The 26,008-nt window shown below is 39.0% G+C and overlaps 1 pseudogene; it reads right to left on the bottom strand.

Annotated features, from left to right (window-relative positions):
* LOC136862700 (RAB6A-GEF complex partner protein 2-like) overlaps positions 1–26,008 on the bottom strand; it is a 231,439-nt pseudogene that overhangs the window by 192,659 nt on the left and 12,772 nt on the right.

Genomic DNA, 26,008 nt, shown 5'->3' with positions numbered 1-26,008 from the left:
ATGTAGAAACATTCATGTTTAAATTCTGACCATACCGTTTAATACGTGAGAGTTAGAACTCATCTTAATGAAGTGCAGCAGCAGTAAGTCCTCTCTAATCCAACAAAGAGTGCGAGTGTAATGCTCCATCACTAGTGTGAGGCCAGCTGGCTAGTTTGTCGGTTAATCTCTGTTACATAAAGTGATGACACCGGGTACTTTGAATTGTACCTTTAGTTTTATTATTATATTTTATTTGTTAATTTTTTAAAATGTGTGATTTGATAGAAATGGTGTGACTTAATATAACCTGATGATGTTCTTTTAAGAACAAAACATGTCATTCTTTGTTTAATAGTGTGTTTTTTAAAGGCATGTTATGGTGTTATAAGTGATATAATTTAGTTTCCATATGTTGTGTCAAGGACCAATAATTAATGAAATGATCAAAACTATAACCTAACATACATACATTCAATAGATAAATAAATAAATAAATAAATAAATAAATAAATAAATAGACTGAAAAACTCCAAAGTTTGCACAACACAGAAAAGTATGACTTCCTTCTAAACAAATCAGGCTGTAAAGTTTTTAAGTACAGGTAAGTTATGGTTATGACTATACATTTTAAGAATATTGTAACCCATTACTTTCCTTTCTTTTTCTTTGTTCCTATATTGCATCCTTTGAAATGAATTTAAAACTTGCATTTATAAATCACTAGCTGTAATACTCATCATTAACAGGAAAATTACTAGCATCTACACGACTACCATTTTTTTCGATGCCACAACTTGTTTCTGAGATTCTATGGCACATAGGTGAACATGCAGCTGTCAGCAGCTTGTCATGTATTACTTCTTCGTAGTTCTGTGTGGCACTTTTCAGTTTCATCTATACTGCTGCACTTGATTTGTTCTCTTCTTTCCAGAATAAAAACCAAGAACAGTATCAGGTTAATATTCAATAAGTAGACTGCAGACGAATGGACAAAGCCTTTAAAAGTTGCCAGGATGAGTTCCATAGCAACTCTCCATAGAAATATTTACTGGTTCCTGGACTTAAACTTTCCTAGGACTAAATATAACTTAAAAGCTTTTCAGGCTGTAGAACACACAAGTTCAATATAAATATTACACTATAACATAGCTGTAAAAACATAATGTACTATTAAACAAGGAATAAAAATGCAAACTATTAAACAAAGAATGACATGTTTTATTCTTAAAAGAACTACATCAGATTCTAGATTCTATCAAGTCACAATATTTGGAAACATTTATGTTTATTTCTGTCCAAAAACCAGGAATGTGAAATATAGAACTTATCTTAATGAAGTCTTGCTTTGTCTCCACTACAGAATACAATGTGAGGTGTTTTAAAAACCGTTGCTCACAAATAAACAAACAAATTTCTTATGACTGGCACTGGTATTTCCCTTCTTTTTCACTTGAACAGTAAAAGGTAAAGAACAAATTTTGTAAATAATACTCTAAACAAATTCTGCCAAGAGCAATATTTTCTGTAAAACCAACAGTAAAAGATATACATTGAGTTTTATGTTTAAGGGCCTCAAAGAAGACCCCCCTCCTGCTTAATATTTTTTGAACAAATTGTAGCTAAGATCCTAATTGCCTTCATCCTAAACTAAAAAACCAAGTTTCATAAAAATCCACCAATCCATTCTCCCATGACACTGTAACAGACAGACAGACAGACAGACAGACAGACAGACAGACATAAAAAATTAAACTCAACCCGACAACGGCTATTACTCATCCTGTCTGGTATAAAAGCCAAGCAAAAAGCTACCATTCAAAATGTATGGACAGAAATACAATTTTATACACATTCACTGGCAAAAAAATCAAAAACTTATGTATTTCCAACCATATACCGGATCTTCTTCAATCCTTGTATGAATAAAATATTATGACATTATGACAAAATGGCTATGTGTCGTAAGTTATTTAGCCCGTCTGAGAAGTTTCAGCGCAATAATTGGAAAACTTTAATGATCATGACAACACCACCACCAATATTGCCATTTCCTGCCTTTGGAGAAGAAGAAGCACAAACATCTGTATTAAAGTTACATGCTGTGAATTCTCATGCCACAATATTTATGTGGATTGGCCATTCTTGCTGGGCTGAATGAATAAGACAATTGAGACGCTGACCTTCTGACCCAAACTTGGCAGGTTCTATCCTGGCTCAGTCCGGTAGTATTTGAAGGGGCTCAAATACGTCAACCTTGTGTCGGTAGATTTACTGGCACATAATAGAACTCCTGCGCAGTAAATTCCAGCACCTCAGCATCTCTGAAAACCGTAAGAGTAGTTAGTGGGACGTGAAGCCAATAACGTTAATTCTGGGCCACTCTCCACAAGAGGGCAGATTTTGATAGAAGTTTTTAAAATTTTAAATATGTTTCTTTTTACTTGATATTATTTTCTAGTGTTACATTTCATTATGCAAAATACTACATAAGTAGGCTTACTGGTACCAATCACTGATCAGTATAGTTTTGTATATAACCTCTTTTAAAAGTGGTATGTTCACAGAGGTAAGAAAATTATCACAGAGATGAGAAAATGATTGCACAGAGTGGAGTATCTGTTGCTGTATGAATGCTATGTTACACCTAAACTAACTCTTGTAAAACCTTCAATTATTATGTTTAATTTATTTTAATTATCTTTTATTTAACACTAAGTAAGTCGAACATTTCCCTGTAAATATGCAGGATGAATCTGTATAACTTCAACTATATACAATATTGTAAATTTATATAACCTCAAAATCCTTTGACTAACATGTGATCTCCCGGTAAATGTAAATTCGTATAAACCCCAAATCTGTTCACTTGAAAACTGTAGAAGACACTGTAATATCCGTATAATCCACTATCATTCTGATATATATGGAGACTTCTGGAAGCTGACCATAATGTTTTATTATCCAGAGAAGTGTAGAAACTACAGGAATTATGTAGATTCCTTCATTGTGGGTTTGTATATTGTTATCATTTAATCAAACATTCAAGTTTAAGAGTAAAGGAGTGGAATCGGAGGTAAGGCTTTTTGCGGATGATGTTATTCTCTATAGAGTGATAAATAAGTTACAAGATTGTGAGCAACTGCAACGTGACCTCGAAAATGTTGTGAGATGGACAGCAGACAATGGTATGTTGATAAACGGGGTTAAAAGTCAGGTTGTGAGTTTCACAAATCGGAAAAGTCCTCTCAGTTTTAATTACTGCGTTGATGGGGTGAAAGTTCCTTTTGGGGATCATTGTAAGTATCTAGGTGTTAATATCAGGAAAGATCTTCATTGGGGTAATCACATAAATGGGATTGTAAATAAAGGGTACAGATCTCTGCACCTGGTTACGAGGGTGTTTAGGGGTTGTAGTAAGGATGTAAAGGAGAGTGCATGTAAGTCTCTGGTAAGACCCCAACTAGAGTATGGTTCCAGTGTATGGGACCCTCACCAGGATTACCTGATTCAAGAACTGAAAAAATCCAAAGAAAAGCAGCTCGATTTGTTCTGGGTGATTTCCGACAAAAGAGTAGCGTTACAAAAATGTTGCAATGTTTGGGTTGGGAAGAATTGAGAGAAAGAAGAAGAGCTGCTCGACATCCCACTCTGACGAGTCTAGTGTCAGACCTAAGACGAAACGCTCGTTAATAGAGCAAACGCCTGAAAAGCCTTACATCTGATATGTTTTTGACATGCTCTACTGGTGAAAAATATCTAATTCCCTCTATGGGAATTTAGAATTTTCCATTCGGAAGTGGTATGTTCCGAGCTGTCAGCGGAGAGATGGCGTGGAATGACATCAGTAGACGAATAAGTTTGAATGGCGTTTATAAAAGTAGGAAAGATCACAATATGAAGATAAAGTTGGAATTCAAGAGGACAAACTGGGGCAAATATTCATTTATGGGAAGGGGAGTTAGGGATTGGAATAACTTACCAAGGGAGATGTTCAATAAATTTCCAATTTCTTTGAAATCATTTAGGAAAAGGCTAGGAAAGCAACAGATACGGAATCTGCCACCTGGGTGACTGCCCTAAATGCAGATCAGTATTGATTGATTGATTGATTGACTGATATAACAATATAACAATACAATTCTGATTAGGATTCATGCTTGTCATTGACTGAAAAAGGTCACTAATCATCCAACATCTGGAAATTAGTTAAATTTGTTAGAAGGACCCATAAAAAACAATTATGCGCCAGGTACAAGTTCAAGCAAACCTTATCCACAATCCAGGTGAGCACGTCAACTCCCAACCCAATCTATAACAGTCAGTTGCCCCAGCTAGAAGAGTTTTATTTAAAGGTGAAGCAGCTGCAACGTGAAATAGACTATAAATACCTCTGCGTTGCTAGAAGTGGAAAGATCATGATTAGGAAGGTAGTTGGAAGTCCTATACATGTTATCAGTAGTATTGAGGACCTGAGTAAGCTGTGATCTCCATGTATTTGCATTTACAATTACAACCTGTGACAAAGTTCGGATAATAGTCATGTACTATCAACATAGATGAACAATGCATGACAGTGACCTTACTGTCCTTCAAAGTAGTCCTCTCCCATAACTATGCACTGCTGAGATCCGCAATACATGCCCTGGAAACTTTGCAAGAAGGTTTCCTTTGGGATGGTGTTCAAAAGCCTCGTCACATTTCGTTGGATGTCAGGAATATCGTCAAATCGCTTTCCTTTCAAAGCGAGTTTGAGTGGTGGGAATAGGAAGAAGTCTGGAGGATTGAGATCTGGTGATGTTCAAGTTGCACCACCCCCTTTTTTGCCATGAACTGTTTGACGATTATTGGCTGTGTGTGGGCGAGCGTTGTCATGGACAAAAAACCGTGAAACTTGTTGTGCGTACTGGGGTCATACCCTGCGTAGATGTTTCATGAAACGGGTCAAAATTTCATTGTACCATGCAGCATTGAACGTCGTTCTGTCTGGGAGAAATTCCTTGTGGATAATGCCTTGAATATTGAAAAAAGTGATGAGCATCGTTTTGATGCGTGGCTTTTCGGCTCTGACCTTTTTCTGATGAGGGGATCCCGGAACACCATTCCATGCTTTGCCATTTCATTTCAGGATTGTACCTGAGACACCAGATTTCATCCTCAGTGACGATACTGTTCAAGAAATTTGGTGTCACATCCGCCGTTTCGACAAAATCCCGTGAAGTCTCTAAACCTGCCTGCTTCTGATCATCAGTCATGTGATGTGGCACAAGACGAGAATATGTTTTCCTCTTCCCTAACTTCTGGGTAACGATTTGTCGCACGTAATCTGCAGTTCATCCGCTATCATGCGCACAGTTTTTCTTTTTTTTTTCTATTTGCTGTACATCGCACCGACACAGATAGGTCCTATGGCAACGATGGCACAGGAGAGGCCTAGGAATGGGAAGGAAGCAGCCGTCGCCTTAATTAAGGTACAGCCGCAGCATTTGCCTGGTGTGAAAATGGGAAACCACGGAAAACCATCTTCAGGGCTGCCGACAGTGGGGTTAGAACCCACTATCTCCCGGATGCGAGCTCACAGCTATGCATTCCTAACCGCACGGCCAACTCTCCCGGGGTGCACATATTTAATCGCCAATCGTTCGTGATTAATGTCCTCACCTTCTTAATGTTTTCGTCACAGATGGCGGTCCCCGGTCTTCTGCTAAGGGGGTTATCAGAATCAGTTTCACCGAGCTCGATAGCTGCAGTCACTTAAGTGCGGCCAGTATCCAGTAATCGGGAGATAGTGGGTTCGAGCCCCACTGTCGGCAGCCCTGAAGATGGTTTTCCGTGGTTTCCCATTTTCACACCAGGCAAATGTCGGGGCTGTACCTTAATTAAGGCTACGGCTGCTTCCTTCCAATTCCTAGGCCTTTCCTATCCCATCGTCACCATAAGACATATCTGTGTCGGTGCGACGTTAAGCAAATAGCAAAAAAAAGAATCAGTTTTCCGGCCTCCTCGAAAACGGGCGAACCACTCGTACACACAATTCAAGGACAGTGCTTGATCTTCATAACTTCATAAACACGTACCAGCATCGCATGCGTTTCTTTCAGTGCCTTGCCAAGCTTAAAACAAAACAGTACATTGATCTTTTGGTCGTTCATGTTCCTGTTCAAAGTTCAGAACCAACGCACTAAACACGCAGTGTGTCAAACAGGTCTTACACGGCACACACACACACATGATGCTCAACTGAACAACATTGGGAGCAGGTGATCAAAACCTGCTGCTACGCAGGTGAAGCATTGCGTGTAGCCAGTGTTGCCGGATCGACCGTTCTGACTTCATTCACCGAACTTTATTGCCACAGGTTGTATTTACTTTTTCTTTGAAATTATTCAATTATCTTTGTGTAAATATTTGTTTCAGTTTTTTCCTGTAATATTTACATCATCATCTTCATAATTTCCCTTTGTCCAGCTGTTGCTGGGTAGGGGCAAATATGGTTCCTCTCCACTTTCTTCGGTCCTTCCACCACTCCTCCTCCAACACTGTGTCCCAGTCCACGTTTTTTCCTATAATACTGAGTTGGATTGTATCCTTCCATCGCAATCGTCGTCGTCCATGGTCTCTCCTTCCTTGCATTTGCATTTCCATCACCTTTTTTGGCATTCTTTTGTCACTCATTCGCTTTACGTGCCCAAACCATCTTAATCGGCTCCTCTCTATTCTATCATTCATTTTTTCCACTCCAATTTCTTCCCGGATTTTCTCATTCCTTAATTGTCTCTTCTACTCTTCTGAATCATACTCCTCAAGAACTTCATTTTGGCTGCCTGTATTCAACTCTTGTCCTTCTTTGTCATTGTCCAAGTTTCTGCTTCGTAAGTTGTTATGGGTACGTAATACATCTTGTACATAGTATCCTTTGCTTCCATTGGCACATCTTTGTCCCATAACATGTTTCTTACACTGTGATAGAAACAACTTCCAGCTTGAATCCTCTTACTAATCACAGCATCCAGTCGAGCATTCTCCATTAATTCACTCCCCAGGTATTTGAACATTTCCACTACTTCCAGGGGCTTGTCTGCAAGTCTAATCTGACCTTTCCCTTCTTTCTCCCCTCTAGTCATAACAAGAGTTTTACTCTTTTCTACACTTATTTTCAATCCACATTCTTCGATCTTCCCATTCACCACGTTCAACTCTTCTTGAACCTTGTCGTCTTCTCCCCAAATCACAATATCATCTGCAAATAATAACATGTTCATTTCCCTTCCTCCATATGTTGCTTTTGCTGTTCTCATGATGTCATCCATTACTATTGTAAACAGGATTGGCGATAGAACACTTCCCTGTCTCAACCCACTAGTTATTTTGAACCAACTTGTCCTGCCAACTTGTGTTTACATGCAACTACAACATTCCTTGTACAATGCCATGATCATTTTTATTAATCCCTGTCCAATTCCTTTTTGTACTAGACTGTCCCAAACTCTAGTCCTGGGGACACTGTCATATGCCTTCTCAATGTCAATGAATGTCATCACCATATCATTCCCTTACTCCCATTACTTTTCCATTAGTTGTCTCATAATGAAAATGGGCTCTATTGTTGACCTTCCACTTCTGAAACCAAACTGATTTTCCTGTATCTAATTCTCAACCCTCAACCTTATCCTACTTTCCAGTATCCTTTCCATTATCTTAGCAAAATGGGATATTAGAGTAATTCCCCTGTAGTTCTTCAAAACTTTCTTATCGCCTTTCTTGAAAATTGGGATGGTTATTCCTTTTTGCCAATCCTCAGGGACCTCCTTATTCTCCCAGACATTCCTGAGAACCCGATATGTCCACTGCAGGCCTACAGCTCCAGCTGCCTTTATCATCTTCACTGAAATTTCTTCTATTCCAGCAGTTTTTCCATTCTTCATCTTTCTTACTGCCATTTCAATTTCATTCATTGTAATTTCTTTATCCATTTCTTAGTCAACTAATTGCCTTTCCTGCGTCCATTGAATGACTGTCATCAGTTCTTATGTTCAGCAACTTCTAAAAATACTCTCCCCATCTATTTCCTATTTCTTCTGGCTTTGTTAATATTATGCCACCTTCATCCTTCACAAATCTGGTGTTTACTTGATTTCTCTTTCTGTTTCTTAAGGTACCATACAGTAATTTCTTGCTGCCCTGCATATCATCTCTCAATTTCTGTGTGAATGACGCCCAGCTTTTCCTCTTTTCTTCCTCCACTACCTTCTTGGCCAAATTTTTTGCCTCCAGATATTTTCTTCTACTTTCTTCAGTCCTAGATGTTTTCCATGCTTTCCATGCCATTTTCTTTTCCTTCACTTTAATCTTTACCCTATCACTCCACCAGTGTTGTCTCTTTGTCTTTCACATTTCCTGATGTTCTACCACATACCTTTTCTGCACATCCAACCAGTGCTTCCTTAAACCTTTTCCATTCCTCTTCAACATTCCCCACCTCTGTACTGGGTACCAAGGGTATTATTTCCCTTTGAAATTCTTCTTGTATGCTTTTCTCCTTCAACTTCCATACTTTAATTCTTTTCTCTCTTCTTAATGGGGATTTTTCAATCCTTCCCACTTTCAATTTTCCTATCACAACTCTATGATCTCCACCAAAAGCTTCTTCAGGCATGGCTGTTATGTCTAAAAGGCTCTTTCGGTGTTCTTTACCCATGATTACATAATCAATCATGGTCTTTGTTTGCTTGTCTCCCCAACCATACCTTGTAATTTTCTGACTGTTCTTCTTCCTAAACCAGGTGTTTCCAACAACCATTTGATTCCTCATGCAAAAATCCACCAACAACTCACCTTCTGGATTTACATTTCCATATCCAAAGGGCCCTACAACATCTTCCTTTCCTTGTCTTTCCATTCCAACTTGTGCATTTAGATCTCCCATCAATAGCACTTCCTTATCTTCTATCTGTCTCTCCATTTCCTCTAAGAAGTCCTCTAGATGTTCATCTATGCAACCAGTTTGTGGGGCATACAACTGAAATAGATCTTTCACGCCATTTTCAACTCTGGAGTCTCATCATCATCATCATCATCCTATCGCTGACGTATTTTGTATATTCCACATATTCTTGGATTTCTTTTCTAAGTATGATGGCCACTCCATTTTTTGCTTCAAGTCCGCCGCTGTAATACAGCCTGTATCCTCCGCTCAGGGGAATCCCCCCTGTACCCCTCTTCTTGGTCTCGCACAGTCCAAGTATGGCTATATCTTTTTCTAAGATGAAGTCAACCAGTTCTTCTGTCTTACCTGTCAGTGACAGGACATTTACTGTTGCAATCTTGATGTAGTTTGGTGCTGGTTGCCCATTTTTCACAGTTCCCCCAACACCTGAAGAGCTGCGCGTCATTTTTATCAGGGGATGCCCTAAACTTTTCCGAGGCACCATATCTGCTTTGTCCATATAGGCTATTGTTACGATGGGCTCGCCACACCCAAAGGCATTTTATACGCACTGCCAGGTTCAAAATTAGGCCGCCCCTAACATGGAGACAGACGCCTTTCGTATCCGCTCCTCTGGAGTACAGACACTATGGGTTTTCACCTTCCGCCATCTCCACTGTACCGAAGTCCACCTTCCCCACCGTAATGCGATTGAGGTCTTCACTCGTAACCCTGAGCTGGGACCCACACCAGATGTTACACACCGGGTCAGTGTGCTCTGTGACTCACATAGGCAGGGGTGCCACTTCCTGGGTAGGGCTGCCTTCGAAGAGGGTCCCTACCTGCTACCTTCCTGTAATATTTATAATCATCTACTAATATTTGATGATTTCAGGGAATGAATTAACCCTTTGTTATTAACATGTTTGTGCCTTTAGAATAAAAACTGCAGCATTTCTAAAAAGACTTCTTTGTTGTAATTATGATGTAATTGCACTGACAGAGTTTTCTTGGTCAGGATATCATGGATAGTGAGCTCTATGACGATTGCTATGTAGTGTTCAGAAATTACAGGGATCTGATTATATCTGGGAAGAGAAGAGGTGGTGGAGTTCTAGCAGCTGTCAAAAAGGTGGTACAAATCCAAAATGTGTTCTAATTACATCAAGCAATGGTGTCTGTCAATAACTCTTTATATTCAGGAACATACTCATAAATTATTCATAAAAGCTGTCTCTTCTATATTTTCTGTACATGAAGGATACTTTAATTACGCTGAAATCATAGAAAGTCTTATAAAATCTGACTGCCTTACTGTCACTGATTTCAACATACCTCAATTATTAATGCCAGTTATAACTTCAATGAAGGATCAATGACCAGACATCATCTATTTCAGTTCATCTCATATGTTGGATTAACATCACGTAACAATATTCAAAATTCTAATTTCAGGACATTAGATTTACAGTGTCTCTCTTATAAACCCAGACCGAACGCACGGTGTTTGTACTCTGCGCTATGGCAGCTGCCTCAACCCAACTTACATCGTTTAAACCTAAGAATTTCATTTTTGTCCGTATTGAACTGAGAATGGAAGATAGGAAAACTTAAAGGGTCCACCTTTTCAATACAAAAAATGTTATAGTTTATTTATAACATGTATTTGCACTTGGAACTAGTTTCGACGCTGTTTGGCGTCATCATCAGCCAAAATGTGGGAAATAGGCCACTTTCGCACTGCAAGATGTGTGGTTAAGGTTATTTTTAATATGTATAACTTTTGCTTTCTCAACGATTCAATTGTTTCTATATTCGTCCCTGTTTTTATCTCCTTGTAAGATGTGTATTGTTTAATGTAACGCCTTGTGTAATATAAATGCCTACATGCTGGCCTATTTCCCACATTTTGGCTGATGATGACGCCAAACAGCGTCAAAACTAGTTCCAAGTGCAAATACATGTTATAAATAAACTATAACATTTTTTGTATTGAAAAGGTGGACCCTTTAAGTTTTCCTATCTTCCAACTTACATCGCGCGCAACCGCCCTGCTTTAAGCGTGTATACAATCTTATTTGAAATCTTACCATATTAAAAATAGAAGTGTTGTCCTTCCTGCGTTATACAGACATTGACAGTACAAGTGAAATTTGCTCAGCGTACCTATACCTTGTGCTTCATGAATAAATAAATTAATTAATTAATTAATTAATTAACTGTATCTGGTAACCACATTCTGGCTGACACAAACAAGTTCTTTCACTGTAATGTTTCTCATTTCATTTGTAATGTTTTCTTTCAGTTCCTCCGATGTGTGAGAATTTGTTTAATACACTTTTTCTTTCAATTTACCCAACAATTAAAAATCACGCACTGTTAGATCTGCAGAACAAAGAGGGAAGGGGGGGGGATGGACCAGCACTGACTACTCTGTCTGTGTGTGAACACTTCCATGATTCTAAGAAGGTAATTTTCTGCTATATGAGCAGGGGCTGAATCTATGACGATTGCTATGTAGTGTTCAGAAATTACAGGGATCTGATTATATCTGGGAAGACAAGAGGTGGTGGAGTTCTAGCAGCTGTCAAAAAGGTGGTACAAATCCAAAATGTGTTCTAAATACATCAAGCAATGGTGTTTGTCAATAACTCTTTATATTCAGGAACATACTCATAAATTATTCATAAATGCTGTCTCTTCTATATTTTCTGTATATGAAGGAAACCACTCATGCGACATTTCTTCTTCCGTTAGCTGATGGAAGAATGTCATCAAAATGTCATTTTGGTACTCCTCTGCATTTACTGACGCCTTGAAAAAAAATAGGCCCAATTATTTGTCTTGCACTAACAGCACACCGAACACCAATCTTCCTATCATAATGAGGGACTTTGTAAACACCCTTAGGATATTCTGCGCAGTAATAGCAGGAATTATGACTGTTCACACGACCATTAAGATGAAACCAAGTCTCATCCAAAAAGAACACAAGCTGCGGGTCAAATAAACGATCATTCAATGATGCAAGATACTACTCACAATATCTCACTCTTGTGGCTGAATCGGCAGGTTTTAACCAATGAGCCCGTGTAAACCTGTACGGTTTGATGTCTAATAGCTTAGCTCTGTGTGTAGAAGCAACCGAAACCCCTACTTGTTGTGCTAATTTTGTGACTGATTTATTCAGTGACCATTCAAGATTCGCACCAATGTCATCCAGCTTTTCCTCTGTTAAAAGTGTTCATGTGCATGCACGTTTTTTATTGAGCACTTAGCCAGTAATTTCAAATTTATTGAATACAATGTGGACCTATGCTGGTGAAGGTGGCACTTCACTGGAAAATTCTTCCCAGGGACAATAAATTGAACATCACTCACATAATGGTAGATGAAGTATGAACAGTTAATGATAAATCCTAAGAAATCCAGTGGGCCTGATGGCATTCCACCAATTATATATAAAATCAAAGGCTGTGCTGACATACCGGTTCCCCAGTTAACCTTCATTTTCAATCCTTTAAAGCCATCCTGCTTTGCAGAAAAGTGGAAAATAGCAAAAATTAGGCTACTCCAATCCCGAAAGGAGGGAACTTGGAGATGATAGCGAACTATTGTCCTTTTTCAGTAATTAATGTTATAGCAAAGAAATTTGTGCACATACTGTATTCTAGGATTTACATCTGTATTAACGGAGGATTCGAGAGAGATTTATTATACAACTAATATTACTTGAACATAGAAACACTCAATGAACTACAAACAAGCAGGAGATGAACACAACACACAAGTCTTCTTTGAACTGTGTGCATATCAACACATGACAATTGACTGTCTGCCCCTTTTTCCCAGAGTTCCCATGACACACACCAACCATCCTCTTTGAAACTGCCCATATGGTTCACTCTCCCACATTCGGCCATCCTACTGGTTATCCATCCCGGATGACACATAAAAATCAGTCCATGGCTTCATGTACTCAGCACAGTTTGTAGCATGTCTGGGACCCTCGTGTTCACCTTCACGACACACGTCATATGTAAGCCGGGGTTTCAGTTTAGTAACCCAATACGGTCCAAGAAAATTCTTTCAGTCCTGGTCCTGCCTGGGTATGCTTCACTGCAATGAGGTCTCCCAGCTGATACTGTCTAGCAGAGCAGTGATGGTGGTTGAAAGACTTTTTATTTTTTTGCTGAACTTCGAGGATTTGCTGTTTTGCATCTTTCCTCAGATTTTCTTTTTACTTTTCAAATTAATTCTTCTACTAGTTCTTCATGGATGAGGTCAGCAATCCTTAGATTGGTCTTGTGTCTCATTCTGACCCCTGTCGATAGTACAAACGGTGCCCTTCCAATACTATGACGGTACGTGGAGTTGCTGGCCTACTGCACAGTTTTGAAATGGTTGTACCATTTTGTTGGATCCGATATTGAAAGTTTTGCAAGTATTGAGGCAATCACAGAATTGATTCTCTCTACCTGAGCATTCGTTCATGGCACTCCCATTGTATCAAGCAGGTGTTTGATGATTTCGGTCTTGCAGTAATAATCAAATTCATGAGATGTGAAGGCTGGTCCTCAGTCAGATATTCTTTGTACAAGGTTTCCGAATATTGTTTTCTGTGCCTCCAGTTTGGCAATGACCTCTTTCATCGTAGTAGACTTTGTTGGGTACAGTCAAACAAATTTTGTAAAACCATCAACAACTGAAAATATGTGATGATATCCTTTATGACTCGATTCCAAAGGTCCCATATGACTAGGGTTGCACTAATTGTCTGCCACAAAACCAGGACAAATAAGTTCAAATGTAGGCTAGTATTTGGCATACGGTACTTTTAATGTGAAACTCTTTACAACATATTACAAGTTATGTTTTATTATGGCAGTTGTACTTTTGTGATGACTGTACATAGTCAAGGTATTTCAACATTTTAACACTGGTGATTAATGTACAGAATTCAGAACAACTTACATTTGCCATATTATATTGTATGTCAAGAATGGCCCATAATGATAACAAATGTAGGTTAGGATGTACAAGATGGCGTCAGCAAAGAATGTAAGTGAAGATAGCTCCCGGTTCTCTTGCGAAATAATCGGGAATAAATGTGGTGTAAACAAGAAGCGAGTGAAGAATGGTATCCATTGTGAAACGTGTTTAATTTCGTACCATTTTGAGTGTATATGTAGTGCTGGTTTTGCTAAAAATGAAGATACTTGGACTTGTGTTAGCTGTGGCGAGAGCAATTTGAATAGCGGTAACAAACCTAGGCCTACAACGGTCAACGAATCGCTGGCGTCTCATTACTGGGAGGATGGAGGTAATGATAATGTACTTGTAATTCTCTCTTTATTGCAACAGGATTTACAAGCATTAAAAGCGGAGAATGAGATTTTAAAGGAAAAGGTACGTTTACTGGAATCGAAAGTACCGGTACCAGTAAACACTCAAAACACAGGTGGCTCCGAGAATTCTAGCGCGTGGTGTCAAGTTGCTTCAGATTCTAGGAGGAAAAGTGTACAGTTTAATAAGGACAACTTTGTAATTGACACCAAAAATAGATTTTCATCCCTGAGGGAAGTAAGCGATACACAAGGTATCCGTTTAGGAAGCAGTCAAACGTATAGTGCAAAATCCGTTACGAGAAGCGGCAAAGTTAGGCCTAAAATCCCACACAGTGCACCGGCGAAAGTATCGAAAATTCTTATATTTGGTGATAGCCAGGCGAGGGGAATTGCGGAGAAAATGGTCAATGAAGATATTGCAGCATCGGCAGTCATCTATCCTGGGGCCCCAATGAAGAAGGTACAGGCATTCGCATAAGTATTCGTCCGCATTCGTCATGTTAGGACAATAGCCCACAGCACCAATACAATAAAGAAGTTAATTGTAAACAAGTAATAGTATGTTTTATTTGCCATCTGAACAGCTGAGGACTTAATTTATAGCACCCTAAGCGCTGGCATTTGGAATAAATAAAAAAACAATCGCACTGATTGCAGGAAAGTCACGTTGCAAAAGTATTCATCCACAATAAGAACTCAAGGAATGTTCAGTCATTGCCTAAGTATCAGAAGCGCGTCGAACATCCTTTGGAATCAATCACGGCTTGAAGGCGTTTCACCATGGATGTCACCAGTTTTTCTGTCACTACCGGGCCTATTTTGTGCCATTCTTCCATGAAGGATTGCTTCAGAGCTTCTTTATTGGGAATACGCTGCTTGCTCAATTCACACTTTAATTTCGCACATAAATGCACTATGGGGTTTAATTCTGGGGACTGCGGTGGTGTCTGCTGCACATGAGGTGTATTGTAGAGTAGCCATTCCCGAACAACCCGAGCAGTGTGCTTAGGGTCATTATCTTGCTGGAAGAAGTATCCACTACTAAGACCTAATTTTGCTACGCTGGGTGGTAATTGTTGCTTTTAATATATTCAAATACACCATCTTATTCATCCTTTCAGGTATTATATGGCAGTTGCCTACCCCAGCCGCCGACATACACCCCCATACCATTATGGAACCTCCTCCATATTTTACGGTTGGTTGCAGATTTTGACTTTGGAGCTCGGCGTTCGTCTTTCTCCATACACGTCGCTTTCCAGAGCAATTAAATAAACAGAATTTGCTCTCGTCCGTAAACAACACACGTTTCCAAAATGCTGGTGGCTTCATAACGTACTGTTTGGCAAACGCCAGCCTCTTCTTACGGTTCACCTCACTTATCCAGGGCTTCTTCCGACTTGTACGCCCCTGCAAACCAGCCCTGTGTAACACACATCGTATGGTGTCGGTACTGATGTTCTTCCCAGAGGAGGTTTGTACTTCTGTTCGAAGCACAGGTGCAGACACAAGGGGATTTTTCTGGACGGTGCGTATAATGCTTCGCTCTTCGCGTGCTGTCAGCTTCCTTGGCCGCCCAGGTCTTGCTCTGTTGAGTACAGTTGCACTGGTCTTATATCGCTGAATGATACTTGCGACTGTAGTTCGCGGTATTCCGGTTTTTTCAGCAATTACTCGTTGCGAATTAGCAAGTTGGTGGAGTTGGATAATTCGTTGGCGTTCAACAACAGTTCGTTCCCTTATCTTACCCATTATACTCAAGGCATGCACTAGATGTTAACTCACCGACACTGTCCGTATCACTTATGGACTGAGCTTGGTGATGTGTCTCATTTCCTCAATGCTGGGTTCGTTCTACAAGCCAGTGCACAAGGTGGACGAATACTTTTACGTTGCCATTTCCTAGCCCAACCACACTCATTATCATTTACTAACTAGTACTGACGAGCAAGATGTATATTCTGCCGGTATTATTGTACGTATATATTGCATATGCACTGCGTATTTGTTTCGAACGTACCCGAAGCCTTGTAATGCTTTTTTGATGTTCAATATATGAACAGGACAGATGGACGAATACTTATGCGAGTGACTGTATTGGAAAACACAGAGCAGGCGGCAAGAAATCTCGGAAGTCGTGATGCAGTAGTGAACATCGGCGGGACGAGAGACGTAGCTCACAACGACGCTAAGAATGTTGTTTCTGAACTTAAATGTACACTAGGTGAGCTGACTCACACTAACATCTTTGTAGTGAACGGGCCCCACAGGCATGATTTGATTAGAGACTCGTGTGTGAACATTGAAGTGGACAAAGTTACTACAGATATGGTTAAAATTTGTAAACATTTTCGTAATACACAGGTAATTGATAGCAGCAGTTTTGAGAGACACTGTTACACAAAGCATGGCCTTCATCTAAACAATTCAGGTAAACGAAAGACAGCAAATATTGTTCTAGATTTTATTAATCATAAGATATGTACTGTAAAAAAGGCAACTCCCTTGAGTTATAATACTGACCAGGAAAACTAGTAGAAAGAGCGCCAGCTGTACTTCAAGCTGGCTCAGCCAACTAGTAAATGAAACTCAGGTAAGTAAGGAATTTCAAGTTACCCAATTGCAACAGTCAATTTTTAGGGAGGAAGGGGGTCTGAGATTGCTTTTGGTAAACTGTCAGAGTGTAGTAAATAAACAATTAAAATTCGGTACACTGATGGAATCTTATGAGACTGATGTGGTGATAGGAGTGGAATCGTGGTTGAGAGAAGGGGTGGGTAATAGAGAAGTATTTCCAGAAGGGTACAGAGTCTATTGTAGAGATCGAGGAGATAAAAAGGGAGGGGGAGGGTGTTTATTCTGGTGAAGGAAACATATTGTTCACATGAATGGTTTACCGATGAAAGGGATGAAATATTAGGGATAAAATTAATTTGTGATAATATGAAGGAGGTGGGAATTATAGGAACATACAGGCCAGGAAGAGAGGAAAAAGACATGGAAATATTTGAGAAAATAATAGATTATACTCATAAAAACAATAATAATGATGTGGTAATAATTGGGGGAGATCTAAACTTGCCTGAGGTTGAATGGAATGGAGCTGCAAGTGAAGCCCATGAACAGAAACTGGCAAATAAGTTAATTTGGGAGGGAGGATTTACACAAGTAGTACAAGAACCGACTCGTCTCAATAACTTACTAGATGTATTCTTGGTTAAACCATGGGAAATTGTCGATAAAACTCAGGTAATTGAAGGAATAGGTGACCATAAGGCTGTAATAATGGATGTAGGACTGGTACCAAAAAGGCTTAATAAGAGGGTCACACAAGACAAGAAATTGTACAGAAAAACTAAAGTTGATGAATTTGGGACTTACCTTAAATCACAATTCAGTTGTTGGATAAGTGAAGGAAGTAACGTGGATACACTTTGGGCTAAATTCAAAGGAATCGTTTGGGAAGGAGAGAAGAGATTTGTACCTGTTAAGAAGGGTAAAATGACCTCAGACCCTGTTTATTATACAAGGGAAATAAGAAAATTAAAAAGAAAATGTAGAATAGTAAACAGGAAAATCAAAGAAGGTAGGGAGAGTAGAGAAAGTAGACAACAGCTAATGAGGGAACTGAATAGAGTAAAAAAGGAAGCAAAAGAGAATTATATGAATGGCATTCTTCAAGAGCGTAATGACCACAAAGGGAAATGGAAAAAGCTGTATTCATATATCAGGAATCAAAAAGGAAAAGGAATCCAAATTCCTACAATGGTGGGAGAAGGGGGTGAACACTATTTAACAGATACTGAGAAAGCAAACCTCTTTAGTAGGGAATTTAGAGATTCAGTAGATGATTGTCAGGAGTTGGAAACCGAAACAGAAGTTACAGAGGGACAGACACAGAGGGAAACAAGAAGCTTCTCATCAACAAATGAAGATATTTTCAGAGAAATCCAACTGCTTCAGCAAGGAAAAGCAGTAGGAAGTGATCAAATTACTGGGGAGGGGATAAAGACAATGGGGTGGTACATAGTGCCTTATTTAAGATTTCTCTTTGACTATGTCATAAATAATAGTGTAATACCAAAGGAATGGAAGGAATCTATAATAATACCAATTTATAAAGGAAAGGGTGATAAAAGGAAACCAGAGAACTACAGACCAATCAGCCTGACCAGTATAGTTTGTAAAATACTGGAGAGTTTAATATCAAAGTACATCAGAGGGATATGTGATGATAAAAATTGGTTCATGAGGAGCCAGTATGGATTTAGAAAGAAATTTTCTTGTGAGGCACAACTCGTGGGATTTCAGCAGGACATATCAGATCAGTTGGATTCAGGAGGTCAGTTAGATTGCATAGCCATAGATCTTTCCAAAGCCTTTGATAGAGTGGAACATGGAATATTATTAAAGAAATTGGAGGGAATAGGATTGGACGTAAGGGTTACACGTTGGATAAAAACATTTCTAAATTCAAGGGTTCAGAAAGTCAAAGTAGGAAATAACGTATCTCAGGAAGAGAAAGTTTGGAAGGGAATTGCACAGGGTAGTATAATCTGTCCGTTACTTTTCTTAATATACGCAAATGATTTAGGGAACAATATAACATCAAAAATAAGATTGTATGCAGATGACATAATTGTTTATAGGGAAATAAACAATATTGAGGATTGTTCAGAATTACAAAGGGACCTTGAAAGTATCCAACAATGGGTTGAAGAAAATAATATGAAGGTTAATGGAGGCAAATCAACTGTTACAACTTTTACAAACAGGAGCTTTAAAACTGAATTTGAATATACTTTGGATGAGGTAGTTATCCCAAAATATGGCAAGTGCAAATACTTAGGTGTGAGATTTGAAAGTAATTTGCACTGGAAGGGTCATATTGATGACATTGTTGGGAAAGCATACAGATCGTTACATGTCATAATGAGGCTACTTAAAGGATGCAACAAAGAATTAAAAGAAAAAAGTTACTGGTTCGTCCATTATTGGAATATGCAAACAGTGTTTGGGATCCTCACCAAGAATACCTAATAAAAGAAATAGATAGTGTGCAGAGGAAAGCAGCAAGATTTGTAACAGAGGATTTCAGGAGAAAGAGTAGTGTATCAGAAATGTTAAAGAAACTAGGGTGGGAAACTTTAAGTAAGAGAAGGGAGAAAACTAGACTTATAGGTTTATATAGAGCCTATACAGGAGAAGCAGCATGGGGAGATATCCGTGAGAGGCTTCAGTTGGAAAATAATTATATCGGCAGGACTGACCACAAATATAAAATTAGAAGGAATTTTAGCAGAAGCGATTGGGGTAAATTTTCATTCATTGGGAAGGGTGTGAAGGAGTGGAACAGTTTACCAGGGGTAGTGTTTGATCCTTTTCCAAAATCTGTACAGATATTCAAGAAGAGAATAAACAGCAACCGAGAAAATAAATGAAGTGTTAGAGGGCATTCGACCAGTGCAGGTTATTGTAAATAAAAAATGTGTGTGAATAAATTAATTCCATCCCCTGGTCTACGGAGTTTGGACAGCCAAAGTAGGGGACTGCCTGTAGGGGTGAAGTACAGTGGGGACTTCGAGGGCCCTGGGACCGCTACGGTAGCTGTGAAGGCCCTTCAGGAACTCTGAAAAGTGGTGGTAAAAGGGGCTCTGGTTAAGACGCAGCAGGTCGTTATGCTACTTAGGTTCCAGAATGGGTAAATAAAAGAAAAAGTAAATAAATGCAATGTAAATTTTAATCTTATACCAGTTGTACAGTATCATTTGAAGTAATTCCACATACTGTATATCAGATGACTATATTTGTAAGTAGTACAGGAGATATTATAAGTAGAATTTTGTAAACAATGTAAATTTATTAAGGATGAGCTGTGTGTTTAATAGAAAAAATTGTTAGCGTAAATTATATAATACTGTATTATAGGAAAATTTTATTCTCTTGTTAATTTAATATTTAGTGCTTGACAATAATGTATTTTAGTGTACCATTTGCCACCGAGGTAAACACCTCATTTGCAAATAAAGAGATTTTGATTTTTTATTTCGATTTTGATGTAACCTGTTTCTTTCTTCAGTCCAGTGAGCATTCATTAGTGGTAACACTCTCTCTACATTAGCATTGTGTGCAGGAAGAGAGAAGTAAAACTGGACTATTTTCAGAAATTTGGAGCATTGCTCTTCTGACACAGCTCTTAAAGAACAGTACCCACTTCTTGCTAGCTAAGAAACCACTGAATTCTTCATTTGATTTAATTATTTTCTTTCACAAAAGACTTTAATTTCATGACCTGATCAAACAAAATTCTCTCATTCAATTTACAGTTACTATGCCCATGCAGCCATTTGAAAGAATATTCTACCTGATCCCATGTAATTGTCATCTGTAGAAGCAACCAATCAAAATGTTGCAATTGTGACAGAGACTCACTCCATTTCAACATATATTAAATAGTTGTTTCATAAAATGACATACATTTGTCTTGTAATGTCTGACATTGTGCTTTTGGTAGGTCAGGTAGGAAATCCTTCACTTTTGAACTAACAAAACCTGCATTCTTTCTCTTAAAGTGTCAATTACTTCCTGTAGTACCATCCTAACGTCATTTACTGAAATCTCCTTTATTTCAATCCTGGCAATAGACTTCTGTAACAGATTCATCTGTGCCATGAGAAACTAGAAATAAGCCTCACCAACTTAATTTGAGAAAAAAGATTTCAGGAGAACTGGACATTTGTCTTGTGACATTAAATGAGATGTCAATGACTGAAACATATGTAAAAATCTTTCAATTGCCAGAAATAAACATAACCATCTTGTTTTTACATATCTTTTGAGGTCTTGATATGTAATATCAAGAAATTCACAAAACTCCATGAGTGATGCAACTCTAACAGTATATATAGAAAAGTAATTGTACACTTTCACTATTAAAGCCTGAACGTCTACAGGGAGACAGTCAGCACCAATTTGTAGGGCATTATGTAAAATATGGGCTGGACACCCAACCCCTACAATTGCTCTACTTAATTTGGACTTCAATTTTGTGAAAACATTGTTTTCACCTTTCCTAGCCAGACCCCCAAAATTTGTATTTGTATTATCGCCCCCATATGCACTAATTTTCTCACTGATGTTATTGTTTCCTATAACATTATGAATTAATTCAGAAATTGTATCAGAATTTTCATTGCTACACTCAACAAGATCTAATAGTTTCAACTGGATACCTTCCTCTTTGTCAAAATATTGCACAATTACAGGAAAAATATTATGATGCTTATGATTGCTAGCATCTGTACTAATGGTAACAAAATCACATTTAGAAATATTTTCTTTCACTTCCGTTTGTATTAAAGGCGAAATTACTTTATTTACTACTGCTTCAGTTTTTGTCTTTGCACTGGAAAATGTTTTTGTAATCTTCGAATCGTTGAACATAGTTGGGAATAACTTGCTCGTACACGTGGTGGAGTTGTATGAGTGATGGTGCCCTACTGAAGGAAAAGCACACGTTGCCTCTGCAGCAGCTACTTTTCTTTCTTCTGACTTATTGTTACTGAAACAATTCGTCAGTTGGTGGGACGCAGACCTTACAGAATTCCTGTGCTTCACTGTACCTACGGGATCTTTGATGTCACTTTTCCCCCCACGTGCAATCAAAAAATGGCAACTGTAAAGAAAACAATTCTTTTTAATTACCAACTCTGACTTCAGGTAAACGGTAAACCGTAAACGAAATTCTTTCACCAATCATTTGTTCTATTTCTTATATAAAAAATAAAAGAAACTTACTTGCATAGTTTACATTCCGCCTCATATTCACTTCTACCTCGTTTTATTGAAGGAAAATCTTTGGTGTATTCATCTTTAAATTTCGTTTTCTGGTTCGATGCCATGCTTAAAAATGTTACATACCGGTATTCACTGTCAGAATATCACACTGAATTTAATCAATTCCTTCAGATTCTTCTTCGAACATAGAATAGAACAAGATTATTTCCAGTATTCTAATTGAAAACAATCTGTAACACCAGAAGTACGCAGGAAGAAGTGATAATTCGATAGTTTACTTTGACTACTTCATGGACAAGATCGATAAGGTAAAATTTAATGGATACTTCTTGAGTCTCGACCATTCAATTTACTCGAAGTTTTAAGAGATTGGGCGGGCATTTAAACTGTATTTCCTTTAGAAGTAAAGGGATTACTTTTTAAAAATCCAGGACATTTAGTCAGCCGGACGGGACATTATTTACACCACTCTAATCGGGAACAATCCCGGTTTTCTGGGACGTATGGCAACCCTACATATGACCTACATAATATGTATGTAATGGCACAATTTCCTTGGACACAGGATGCAGGAATGCCTCCCATTTTCCAGTTTTTCTGCTAATTAATAGACAATTTACACAATTCAATACAACACTTTTGATTTCCTACTTTATGTGAGGAATATAATATTCTTGTTTGACAAGTTCCTCAGTTCTCTTGACTGAGAAATGACTTCTCTCAAGAAGAACACTTTAATGCTGGGGCTGTACCTTCATTAAGGCCACGGCCGCTTCCTTCCCACTCCTAGCCCTTTCCTGTCCCATCGTCGCCATAAGACCTATCTGTGCCGGTGCGACATAAAGCAACTAGCAAAAAGAAGAACACTTTTGATAATTTTATGTTGCATGACTTAAGGTACAACTAAAACTCCCTGATCTTCACAGAATTTCAAAAGTATGTCATCATGAACCACAAAGTCCTTGTAAGACCAGTCCTGGCATAATTTCTTGATGGCGCAAAGACCTTCATCTTCTTGTTGTGCTTTCCTCACTCGGGCAACCAGAGAGACAGTAAAAGAGAACATGTTGCATGAAGCCAAGTATAGCGACAGACTTCGCAGGTGGAGTCAAGTGGTACAAACAGAGAACAGAATAGTGAATAGTTGATTCTTCCATCAGAGATTTATTTCCTTTCTACGCTTCCAGTTTTATGTCACAGTCACACAAACACAGATGGGTGTTATGGCAATGATGGGATAGGACAGAGCTAGGAAGGACATGACCTTGGTCTTAATTAAGTACAGCCTGGTATGAAAGGTAAGTGCTATCAGCTGCGCTCCTCAGGGGCTGGGGTTTGATTTCCAGTACTGCGTTAAAAATGCTGGTCATCATCCACCCCACCCCCCTTTCCCTTATCCAGCTCCTGCTGGTTTTGGGCATTTATGGCACTTCTCCACCTTCCTCTCTCATTCCACCATTCCTCTTCCATAATTTTGTCCCAGTGCAGGATTCTTCATCTTCTTGCACTCCTCTTTATTGAATTGATCCAACTTGTTCTAGGTCTCCCTCTCGCTCTCTTTTCCTCTAACATTATCTCCATCATCTATTTTGGTATTCCTTCCTCCTCCACACCTTTTACACGTCCAAACCATTTTAATTTATTCCTATCAATTCTCTCATTTAGGTTTTCCATTCCGATCCGCTTTCTCACATTTCCATTCCTCAATCTGTCTTTCCTTGTATTTATCATACTTTTTTGGCATTTCACTTCACTGGCTTGAATTCTACTCTCCTCCCTACTTGTCACTGATCAAGTCTCAGCCGTATACGTCAATATGGGTGCATAATACTTTTCATACACTATCTTTTTACACTTCCTTATTCCAGTCATGATGTCATACACTCTGGTAGAATGCATTGCCCTGTTGCACCCTCTTGCTAATTTCCATGTCCAGCCTTGTATTTCACATTAATTCACTCCCTAGGTATTTGAAACTGTCAACAACATCAAAGCATTGGCAACCAATTTTTGCAATGCCTTTCCCTTGTCTTCCTCTTCTCATTAACACCATGTTCTTGCTTTTCTCTGCACTGATTTTCATAACATTCTCTTCTATTTTCTTGTTCATTGCAAAAAGTTGTTCCTGTACTCCTTTGCTGTTTGTTCCCCAGACTACAACATTGTCTGCTAAATGTAATAAATTCATATCCCTGCTGCATACCCAGTCTCTTTAGACCATGATTTCCTACACCTTCTCTCAGGGAACACTATAGTATGGCTTTGTTAGATCTATGAATGTCATGACCAATTCCTTTCCATACTCGCAATTCTGTTTCCATTTAACTGCCTAATGCTGAATACTGGGTCCACTGTAAATCTTCTACTTCTGCTCCTCATCCAACTCTCCTACTACCTACCGCTCTTCTCATTCTCCTCCCTAATGCTCTTTACAGTATTTTTACTAATGATGCAGATGTTGATTCCCATAGGGAACCTAAAATATTTGTCCTGAATGAGTAAATTTATAATACCAATATAATGGTCCGTTATTGGACATTATAAATTTTCCAGCTAACTCATTCTAGGTTGCCTGCGTTTCGCCCTCGTGTGCTAAGTTAGGCTCGTCAGTTGGGACTTAGCACACCACCCAAGGCGCAAGGCTAGTGCATACCGTGGAGGCCACTGCATAGGCCACTTGAAGCCACCAGCAGTGCCAATGCACTATGAGAGCTATGTCTCATTTCCAAAAATTGATGCCTGCCTGGCCATCAAATGATGCAGATGTTGATTCCCATAGGGAACCTAAAATATTTGTCCTGAATGAGTAAATTTATAATACCAATATAATGGTCCGTTATTGGACATTATAAATTTTCCAGCTAACTCATTCTAGGTTGCCTGCGTTTCGCCCTCGTGTGCTAAGTTAGGCTCGTCAGTTGGGACTTAGCATACCACCCAAGACGCAAGGCTAGTGCATACCGTGGAGGCCACTGCATAGGCCACTTGAAGCCACCAGCAGTGCCAATGCACTATGAGAGCTATGTCTCATTTCCAAAAATTGATGCCTGCCTGGCCATCAAATGATGCAGATGTTGATTCCCATAGGGAACCTAAAATATTTGTCCTGAATGAGTAAATTTATAATACCAATATAATGGTCCGTTATTGGACATTGGACGGTATGCACTAGCCTTGCGTCTTGGGTGGTGTGCTAAGTCCCAACTGACGAGCCTAACTTAGCACACGAGGGTGAAACGCAGGCAACCAAGAATGAGTTAGCTGGAAAATTTATAATGTCCAATAACGGACCATTATATTGGTATTATAAATTTACTCATTCAGGACAAATATTTTAGGTTCCCTATGGGAATCAACATCTGCATCATTTGATGGCCAGGCAGGCATCAATTTTTGGAAATGAGACATAGCTCTCATAGTGCATTGGCACTGCTGGTGGCTTCAAGTGGCCTATGCAGTGGCCTCCACGGTATGCACTAGCCTTGCGTCTTGGGTGGTATGCTAAGTCCCAACTGACGAGCCTAACTTAGCACACGAGGGCGAAACGCAGGCAACCAAGAATGAGTTAGCTGGAAAATTTATAATGTCCAATAACGGACCATTATATTGGTATTATAAATTTACTCATTCAGGACAAATATTTTAGGTTCCCTATGGGAATCAACATCTGCATCATTTGATGGCCAGGCAGGCATCAATTTTTGGAAATGAGACATAGCTCTCATAGTGCATTGGCACCGCTGGTGGCTTCAAGTGGCCTATGCAGTGGCCTCCACGGTATGCACTAGCCTTGCGTCTTGGGTGGTGTGCTAAGTCCCAACTGACGAGCCTAACTTAGCACACGAGGGCGAAACGCAGGCAACCAAGAATGAGTTAGCTGGAAAATTTATAATGTCCAATAACGGACCATTATATTGGTATTTTTACTACTCGTGATAAGAGTGTGATTCCTCTATAT

This window comes from Anabrus simplex, chromosome 2 (genome assembly GCF_040414725.1).
Source record: "Anabrus simplex isolate iqAnaSimp1 chromosome 2, ASM4041472v1, whole genome shotgun sequence".
Classification (NCBI taxonomy): domain Eukaryota; kingdom Metazoa; phylum Arthropoda; class Insecta; order Orthoptera; family Tettigoniidae; genus Anabrus; species Anabrus simplex.
The sequence above is the reverse complement of the archived record's forward strand: the minus strand, read 5'-3'. Positions and strand labels throughout refer to the sequence as shown.